General features: G+C 44.3%; 1 protein-coding gene across 1 annotated transcript in view; it reads left to right on the top strand.

Moving 5' to 3' along the window:
• Positions 1 to 284: 284 nt before the first annotated feature.
• Positions 285 to 9,575, top strand: part of TCF4 (transcription factor 4) — a 391,888-nt gene continuing 382,597 nt past the window's right edge. The window contains exon 1 of the mRNA XM_021710813.1: positions 285 to 334. The gene's annotated coding sequence lies outside the window, so the exon portion shown is untranslated. The remainder of the gene's footprint in view (positions 335 to 9,575) is intronic.

The raw sequence follows: 9,575 nt of genomic DNA, 5'->3' as shown, positions 1-9,575 counted from the left end.
CCACTGGCCTTGTAACATGGGGGGAATCTCCACTCAACCTTACACCCAACTCTTTTCTCATACTTTGTTGGAAAACTTATCTTAACATTCAGCATGAAATTCAATAGATTATTTGACCTACTGACTTTGAAAAACAACACATTTTTGTCAGTCATTTTGTCAGATACTGTCAGATAATCAAAAATATTTCCATGGGTTTCCAGGTTTCCCTGGAAGGCGGGAATAAATTCTGATGTGCCTATAATTCTTTTCTTTTCTTTTCTTTTTTAGAAAAGCTTACAAGAGGTCGGGCTTGGTGGCTCAGCCTGTAATCCCAGCACTTTGGGAGGCTGAGGTGAGTGGATTGCCTGAGCCCGGGTTCGAGACCTGCCTGGGCAACTTGGCGAGACCTCATCTCCACTATAAATCAAAATAGCTGGGTGTGGTAGCACGCGCCTGTAGTTCCAGCTACTTGGAAGGTTGAGGCGGAAGGATCGCCGGAGCTCAGCGGGTCGAGGCTGTGGTGGCCGGGAGTGGCCAAAAAGAAAAGCTTACAAGAGAATCCAATACTTGGAAAATAAAAAACTTAAAATGTATCACATCCCCCAATGACGAAGCGATTTGGCGTAAACACACTCACCTCTGCCCATTGTATGTACTGTGCTTGTAAGTAAGGCAAAAGACAGGGTACCTGATGTCATCCACTGTTCTCATTCCCCTTCCCTCTGAGATGTACAGACCAGACCCCATCAGCATTTGTAGGGAGGATAATATAATTATATCACGTTACTGGATTTTGATGTGCAAAAAATGAATTAGGTAGCCCTTTCCTAGCCACAGGAGCATATGCAAACAATGCTATTGAGTAAACATTATGGAATAACTTAATATAATTGTTACAGTTGATAAATACTCTCTAGCATTTAAATTGTCATCCATCCACCAGAAACAACAAGTATCATTGAATGAATATGATTTAAATCAGGATCAGGTCTGGTTATTGGTTTAATCTCTAGTCTCGATTTTTTGGCCTAGAGAAATATTTAACCTGCTTGAGTTCCAGGTATTACCTGTTGTTTGGTATGCAATTTGTACCTTTATTTCCTCAAACTTTGGATTGGTAAAACAATTCCACAGATGAAAACATTGCTGAGTGATGGAGCTATGTTATTATTTTCACGAAATCCTAGCCCGTGTCCGGGATAAGTTGACAAATGGCACACTGAAAGAAAGTAGTTTCAAATCATGTCTTTGAGTCATGGTTCTGGGCTGTGAACTAGGCTTAGAGTAGAAAAAAGAAGAAACATTTCTATTAATATTTCCCCAGAGAGAGGACAGACGAGGGTAAAAGAGTAATCATGACATTTTCACACTCTCAAAAGTAATGAGATAAAGACATTCCCAAATAACTTTAGACCAATACGTAGACAAAAAAGGAAAGCGTGCACTATGTGGGCCTCATCTCCTTGGGTAAAAGTGAGTCACAAAAAGCATCTACTTATTCAAATAGTAATTGCTCAAAGGTCATTATCGCTGTTGAGTCTCTACTGTGTTCGCGATTAGAAGGAGGTGTCCCCAACTACAGAAGCAGAATCTCATTCCCTAGAGCAGTGAGTCTCAACCCTGAGCATTCATCAAAAGCACCAGAAGGACTCGTTAAACAGATTGCCTACAGCTCTGCAGTTTCTGATCAGAGGTGTAGCTGAGGCCCAGTGCTTTGCAGGTCCAACAAGATCGCAGGTGATGCCGATGCCCTTGGCCTGGGATTTGCTCTTTGAGAACCATCGCTCTTGAAGGAAGCGAAGCTGAAACACATGTGTGAAGGAATGCAAAATCTGTTTCCGCTGTGGCTCCACCACTTTTTAGCTCTGTGGCTAAAGTTATAAAGCTGGTAAGTGATTTATTCCTCTGTGCCCCTATCTCCCTTCTGTGGAAAATAAAAAGAACTGATAGCTGTCTCATCAGATTTTGGTGTGTATGTGTGAGAGATTATATGTGTTTGTGTATCTATATGTAAATATGTGAAAAACGCACATGCCATGGTATGGTCTGCTTTGCCAGCTTTGAGTGTGAATGCAAGTTCATCTCTTTTGTGTTTCCAGTCAAGCATTCGTACCTCCACACGCCCAATGTGGGGACATGTCCAGTGTCCGCCTCTTGAGACTTCCTCTTTCCCCCAACACATATATTCCAGCAGTGGACCCAGTCAGAAGAGCCACTCTCAGCCCAACGCTAGGAGAGAGAACTTGAGAATCTGATCAGTCCACTGACCTGTGTTTCTGCCCCACCATACAGTACCACCATTGAAAACTCACTCGGTGGCTCAGCCTGTAATCCCGTGCCTTTGGGAGGCTGAGGTGAATGGATTGTCTGAGCCCGCGGGTTCGAGACCCGCCTGGGCAGTGAGACCTCATCTCTACAATAAATCAAAAAATCAGCTGGGCATGGTAGCGCATGCCTGTAATTCCGGCTACTTGGAAGGCTGAGGCAGAAGGATCATTGGAGCCCAGCAGGCGAGGCTGCGGGGGCCGGGAGCGGCCACTGCACTCCAGTCTGGGTGACCAAGTGAGACTCCAACTCAAAAAAAAAAAAAAAGAAAACTCAGGGCACACCCTCAGATAGCATTTTCCAGCCGTACAAGGCTTCTACTAGGCCACGTTTTTTGGAGGCCATGCCTTAAACTTAGGCTCCAAGATTTTAGCTCTTTCGGTTCACACTCATAGGCCCTATTATTTCCTGAAAATATGCCGCTGTACAGGGTCACTGAGTATGACGGGTTTCCAGTCTAGGCCACGTGCCGTGCTAACACTAGCACCTTCTGCCACCTGCCCAGCCTCCAGACCACGTTATGGTGCCAAGGTGGCCAATCTCGTCTCTCTGTTTTCTCAAGATGAACACTCCTTTCCTACCTGGGGTGCCCTTTCCTGCAATCCCAGCTGACCTCCTGGAGACCATTCTTATGCCTCTGAAAGCATCTAAAAACCTAAAAAGGGAAATGGGCTGGAATCTCAATTGTTTTCTTCCAAGCTGGGTCCTCAACTCTTAGGCCAACTTACCTACCTCAATGGCGCGCCTGTAGAAATTTTGCCAACCATCACCATTCCCACTTCTTCTCGTTCCCCTGGCTCCTGCTGGAAGAGTCCCAGCACGCAGCCGGCTGTCCCCAAGTGGTAGCCATTATAATGACCGCCAGCCCTCTTTTGACGTCACACTGCTCTCCCAGGTGACACCGCGGGGCTCCCTTTGATGGAGGTACCTGACGGTCCTTACCGGAAGTTGGCTTGTCGTCTGGGGAACACTTGAGATGCCGGCGTTTTCCTTGTCCCCTTGCCCAGGGAGACCACGTCTCGCCACGTCCCCCGCCTTCTGCTGGCCTTCCTGAGTCCCTGCATTCTTTCCCCCACTGAGACTGGGTGGGCAATGCTTTAAAAGCACAGATCCTCCTTGCCCCGGTTTGAAGACCTGTGCCAGAGCTGGTTCTGAGTAGGTCTCCAGCCTCGCCCAGGCCTTTCTTAACTCTGCCTCAACTTCCCAACAGAAGGCACAGCAAGGCCTTACCCACACCAGAGGAAGAACAAGGAGGAAGATGAGGAAAGGAAGGGAACTCGTTCCCCCCCACCCCCCAAAAAGCTTCCCAGTATATGACCTTAACATATAACAGAGCTATTTGTCCAAGAATTTTTGAGTGGGTGTGGGAGCATAAGCAGAAAAAGAGAAAGGGTCTGCTTTTTAAAAAAAAAAAACTGATAGGTGGCAAGATTAAGACCTTCCTGCAATATGTATGTGCAGAATCTCTGTATTCAGTGCTTTTCAGAAAATTATTGTTGTTAAGATCTAGCAAATAATAATTACCCAGACATTCAATAAAAACGTGTCCAGGGCCTGTTCTGTGCAAGTACTGTTCTGTGTCTACCAAAGGCTTCAAGAAGAATCACAGAGAGTCTCTCCCTTGGATGCCTTGGGTCTACCAGGGAGCTCCAGAGACATGACATTGGTGGTGTGAGTATGTCCGTGTGAGGCTCTGAACGGTGAGCCCCGTAAGAAGACTATTCAGGGATTCAATCGGGGCTCGGAGAAACTGCTTTGTCCTCAGGAGGAATAATGTCCTGTGCTGGCTCTTGGTCTCCTGGCCACCTGACAATAAGGCATGCTCTCTGGGATGTTTTTTTTCTGGCCGTAGGGAAGGTGAGTTTCTATTCTACACACTCTGTGGACCTGTTTCCCCTTAGGACTGTCAGCAGCTCTTTTCTAAATGGGTTAACCAACAACAGGGATGCGGCCTGTGGTTACGAAATGGGTCACATTAACTATGAGTTTATAGACAATGGTGAATGCTTAGTGTCTGCCTGTTCCATCTGTGATAACTAGTGTAATGGCTTCTCTGGAAATATGCACAGCAATCGCATCTGGGTTTGATAATTCTAGATTTCAGATCATATATAGCACTCTTAAAAATAGCAGGAGCTAAATAATAAATAATAATACCTAGCTTAATGTATAAGCAACAGTTCATAATTTACAAAGTTGGTGTGACTACATTAGTTCTTTGAACAACTCTATAAAGAAAAAAAAAAAAGATCCTCTTCACGTCTATAGATGCAGCAACTAAAGGTCTGAGAAGCTCTGAGGTTTGTCTAGTTCTCAAGAGGAGTAGCTTGGCTTCCTGGGGGACATTTGGCAATATCTGGAGACAATTTTGTTTGCCTCCACTTGGGGGAGGGCAGAGAAAGGCTACTGGCATTGAGTGGGTAGAGGCCAAGGATGCTGCATGCTGGAATGGCCAGGACAGCCTTCCATATCGAGAATTTTCCAGCTTGAAACGTCAATGTGCCAAGGTTAAGAAAAGCTGGTCTAGGATCAGAGAGTCGGTGAAATCTGAACCCATATTTCTTACTCTGAATCCAATATTTAAAAAAAAATCTCCCAAATGTAAAGCTTTCACCTTGAAGAGAAGGGAAAGCACAGTCTATTGCACTTTATATTATGTTCATTTTTATTTCTCTTTTTTCTTGAGCTCTGGGGAAGGGGTGGAAATTTTGCCTTTAACAGACAATGAAATGTTGCTATAATATAAAATTGTTCCTAGTGATTCTGGAAAACCTTTCAGCATAATTTCCCCGTCTTTCCGACTGTATCCAATTCTATCTGCAATTACAATTTTTTGGACTACAAAGGATGATAAATTTTACTGTGTTTCCCAATTCTAAGACAGACAGACAACAACCACAACCATGCAGGCGATGGAAGATGGGAGGCAGGAAGATCGATTGGTTAACACGTGTGTGTGTTCTCAATTATCGATGGTAATGACCCATGGATGTAATGTGCGTTTGCCAAGGCTGCCAATGATCCAAAAGTCATTTTTATTGAGATTTGGAATCTAAATCATTTTTTAAAAGAAGAGTCATCTATCTAATAATTACTTTAATTTTGAGGTAAGCTACTATCGCAGTTATTTTTAATTCCCTAAATACACATCACTGTGAGGCAGGAGAGGCATCCAAGAATGTGCTAGTCAGTGGAAGATGCCAACAAAGATTCAAAATTGGAACAAGATTAGCAAATGAATGGCTAAAAAAGCTGTGATACAGGCACCTCATAGCCAAGGGCAGTCGAGTCAAGGGCACGGATACGAGAGCCAGACTGCCTGGGTTCGATCCTGACTCTGGAGACTTACTGACTTTGCGATCTTGAGCAAGTTACTTAATTTCCCTCCACCTCAGTTTCCTCAACTCTAAAATGGGAGTGTACATAATACCTACCATATAGGGGTGCTGAGACCTAAATGTATTTTAAACTGTGCCTGGCACATAATAAGTGTGATAGTGCTATGTATTTTCTATATTTTGCAGGGATTAACATGAATCCGGCAAACCTATGTATAGTGATGTGAAAACATGGCATGACATCCTGTTAAGCGAAAAAAAGAAAAGAAAAGGAAAGAAAATCACAGAGCCATAATTATCACACTGGCCCATTTATATTTTTAAAGTCTGTAATGACTAGATATGTAAGTTATAGGTTGCATGGTGAGGAAGAACCTGAACTCTTTCTTTTCGATGAGAGAAGTTTACAGCCACTTCCTGATTCAGGACTATGGGGACATGGGTCACTTTGAAACAGGCTTGCTTTCACTTCTCTCAGTTCTGGAATGTAAGCTAAGAAGACCAGTTGGGCCCCAGGGGGAGAGAGTAAAGGAACCTTTTAAGTTCCTTCAAAAGCTACCTCTCCCAAGAGCCCTTGGTAGCAGAGCTGGTCATCTGGGAAGAAGTGAGCAGACGGTGCAGGGTTCAGTGAGTCCACCGTGAGGACAAGGAACTCACAGTTCCTTCCCTCTTCAATCTATTAACGTGGTCATGTCTGAGGTCTATCAAACAGGTGTCCTCTTGTAGCCAAGAGGGAGTGGTTCCAGAACCTCTCATGGATTCCATAATCTGAGGTTGCTCGAGTTCCTGATATAAAATGGTGTAGTATTTGCATATAACCTACACACAGCTTCCTGTATACTTTAAATCATCTCTAGTTGACATAGGATGCTAATACAGCGTAAATGCTTTGTAAAGAGTTGTTATGCTGTATTGTTTATGGAATAATGACCCCCAAAATGTACATGTTCAGTACAGGATTCTTTTTTCATAGTGTTTTTTTTTTAATCTGCATTTGGTTGAATCTATGGATGCAGCTCCCACAGATATGAATGTGGTAGGCTGTCCTCCATGGTCCCAAAGAGGACTGCCAGAGGGAAGAAGAACCTGGCTCTGTGGCAAAGCCTGAAATGTGGGTGTAGACAAGAGTGGAGCTTTTGTATTTTTAGAACACAATATTAGGTATCGGAACACTGAAGAACTCTAGGAGAAGCTTGGCCCTCTAGAGTTTTAGAGTTTAACTGGGGAGTCAGGAGCAATATAGAAACATATGCATGGTTGATATCAAAAGTAATGAGTTCGTCTCATACATTGCTGGTGTGAGTGCAGACTAGTAGAACCACTTTGGAAAACAGTTTGGCAGTGTTTATTAAAACGAACATGTGCCTATCTGTGACCTAGCAATTCTTGGCATGTCATAGGTGCACCCTAAGTATATACCCAAAAGAAATAAGTACATATATTCGTCAAAATATATAGAATGTTCATAGTAGCTCTACTCATACTAGCCAAAATTTGGAAGACCTAAGTTTTGGGGAGAGCTGAGTAGATAAATAGTTGCATAATCCTATCATAGAATACCATACAACAATAAAAAAGAAGAGCCTTCTCCTATGGACATTACATGGATGAATCTCACAGACATAATGATGAGTGAAAGACGCTAAATGCACCTGAATATATACTGGATAATTCCAGGTTCAAGAATGGCAAAATTCATTAATGGCAATAGAAGTCAAAGAACTTGGGCACTACCTGTGAAGGGGAAGGAGAAAGTCTTCTGGTTGCTGGGAATGTTATATATCTTGATCTGGGTAGTAGTTACCCTGGTGTATATATATATCCAAAAAAAATTTTTTTTTTGAGTTGGAATCTCACTCCTTTGTCCAGGCTGGAATGCAGCACACTCATGGCCACCCCAGCGTCAACCTGCTGGGCTCAGGTGATCCTTCCACCTCAGCCTTCCGAGTAGCTGGAACTGCCATGTGCACGCTACCACGCCCAGCTGATTTTCTGATATATTTTTGTAGAGATGAGGTCTCACCAAGCTGCCCAGGCTGGTCTTGAACCTGTGGCCTTGGCGATCCTTCCACTTCAACTTTCCAAGTAGCTGGAACTACAGGCACACACTACCACACCCACCTAATTTTTGGATATATTGTAGAGACGCGGTCTCCCCAAGTTGCCCAGGTGGGTCTCAAACCCCTGAGCTCAGGCAATCCTCTTGCCTCGGCCTCCCAAAGTGCTGGGATGACAGGCTTGAGCCACCACGCCTGGCTTATGTTAAAATGTATTAAGCTGTATCCTTTTTTACTTTTTACCATACATATGTTGTACTACAGTTTTATTTAAAGAGGTTTTTTTTAAATGAATGCATTTGTTCAGAGGAGTGAAGGATAGAAGGACATCAAGAAGTCAGAGCTGACTTCAGAAGCGAGGTAAGACTTGAGCTGAGCTTGGGGAAGGGTGGAACTTGTGCAAGGGGATGGCAAGAGGGACGCCAGAACGAGAGAGAGAACAGATGAGATGCACAGGGGCACGGATGTCCAGAAAGCTCGGCAAACCTTGTGAGAGGACCGTAATAGCGTATACCATAGACTTAGGTTAGGAGCATGCTCTAACCCAATAAATATGTAATCGACTTGTGGACAATAGCACAGCCAATTTTAGTTTTCTGTCTTAAAACGTATAACTGTTTAAAGTTCCAGTTATGGGAGAAACTGCAAAGCTCGTTATTCTTCCCTTGTCTCACTTTCCCCTTAGCAACATCCAATCAGGTGCCAGGGGGTAATCACCTAAGTTTCCAGATGTCTCTGCAACTTCCCTAGCTAGTGGACCAAGGTCAGCCTGAGTCAGGCTAGCCAATCCTCCACGATTAAGCTGACCACCAGAGGTTACTACCCAATTAAATGGTAACAAAACTGGGAAGCGCCCCCCAAACTCCTCCTCCCTTTGTGTAAAAGCATAAAAGGCATCTGCTTAAGGAAATCAGAGCCTCTGAATGTACTCCGCTGTGTTGGTTGTTGACAGAGGTCCAGGCTCGAGTTTGTAAATAAAGACCCTCTTGAACTTTCATTGGAGTTGGCTCTTGGTGGTCTCTCCGATTGAACTTTCGGCCACTACACTTGTGCTTGTCTTCGCAACGTCACCTTCCCTTCCCCCCAGTTTAGAAGTCTTGGGGCTTTAACTGATTGGAGTCTTAGTCACATAATTCCTTAGGGATGAATGTACGTGGTTTGGATCAAAGGTGAACGTATTTTCAAATGGTCCACTCTGGCCTCAGCTGAAGCTTTAGTGTCAAGGTTCGGGGGGGGGGGCGACCAACAACGACCTATCCCTGGAGGAAAGCAAAAAAGCTTGTCGCTTCAGTTTTTGTTGGGAGCCATCTTGGTAGCGTGAAGAAATCAGCATAACATAAAATTGGGCTGAGCTGAGAGATAAGTAGAGAAATCAAGCTGGAGGCCTAATGGATGGTTCTGAACTTTTTTAGGTTTGCACGCCCTTTATCATCTGAGCCAGTTTGACTTGCTTTTTCTATTGTTTTGTAAACCGAATAGCTCGAATGAGTTGTCTAGTTTCCACGGTCATTGCCACAAACCTACTTCAGAATTTCATAAGCTCTGGTTGAGAGAACTGCAGTAGTTTTCTACCTGATCTCTGTCGTCAGTTCCTTCTTACCTTACCTTCATCTATCCTCCATATTGCTTCCAGAATGTTCTTCTCAGGCACATGATACTAATGGTTCCAGGCATCGTGTAAAAAGGCCAATGGCCGGGCTCGGTGGATCAGCCTGTCATCCCCCGCCTTTGGGAGGCTGAGGTGAGTGGATTGCCTGAGCCCATGGGTTCGAGACCCGCCTGGGCAGCGAGACCTCATCTCCACAATAAATCCAAAAATCAGCCAGGCGTGGTAGCACCTGCCTGTAATTCCGGCTACTCGGAAGGCTGAGGC

Source organism: Carlito syrichta, unplaced genomic scaffold (assembly GCF_000164805.1).
Source record: "Carlito syrichta isolate Samal-C Ts95f unplaced genomic scaffold, Tarsius_syrichta-2.0.1 Scaffold301567, whole genome shotgun sequence".
Classification (NCBI taxonomy): Eukaryota; Metazoa; Chordata; class Mammalia; order Primates; family Tarsiidae; genus Carlito; species Carlito syrichta.
The sequence above is the reverse complement of the archived record's forward strand: the minus strand, read 5'-3'. Positions and strand labels throughout refer to the sequence as shown.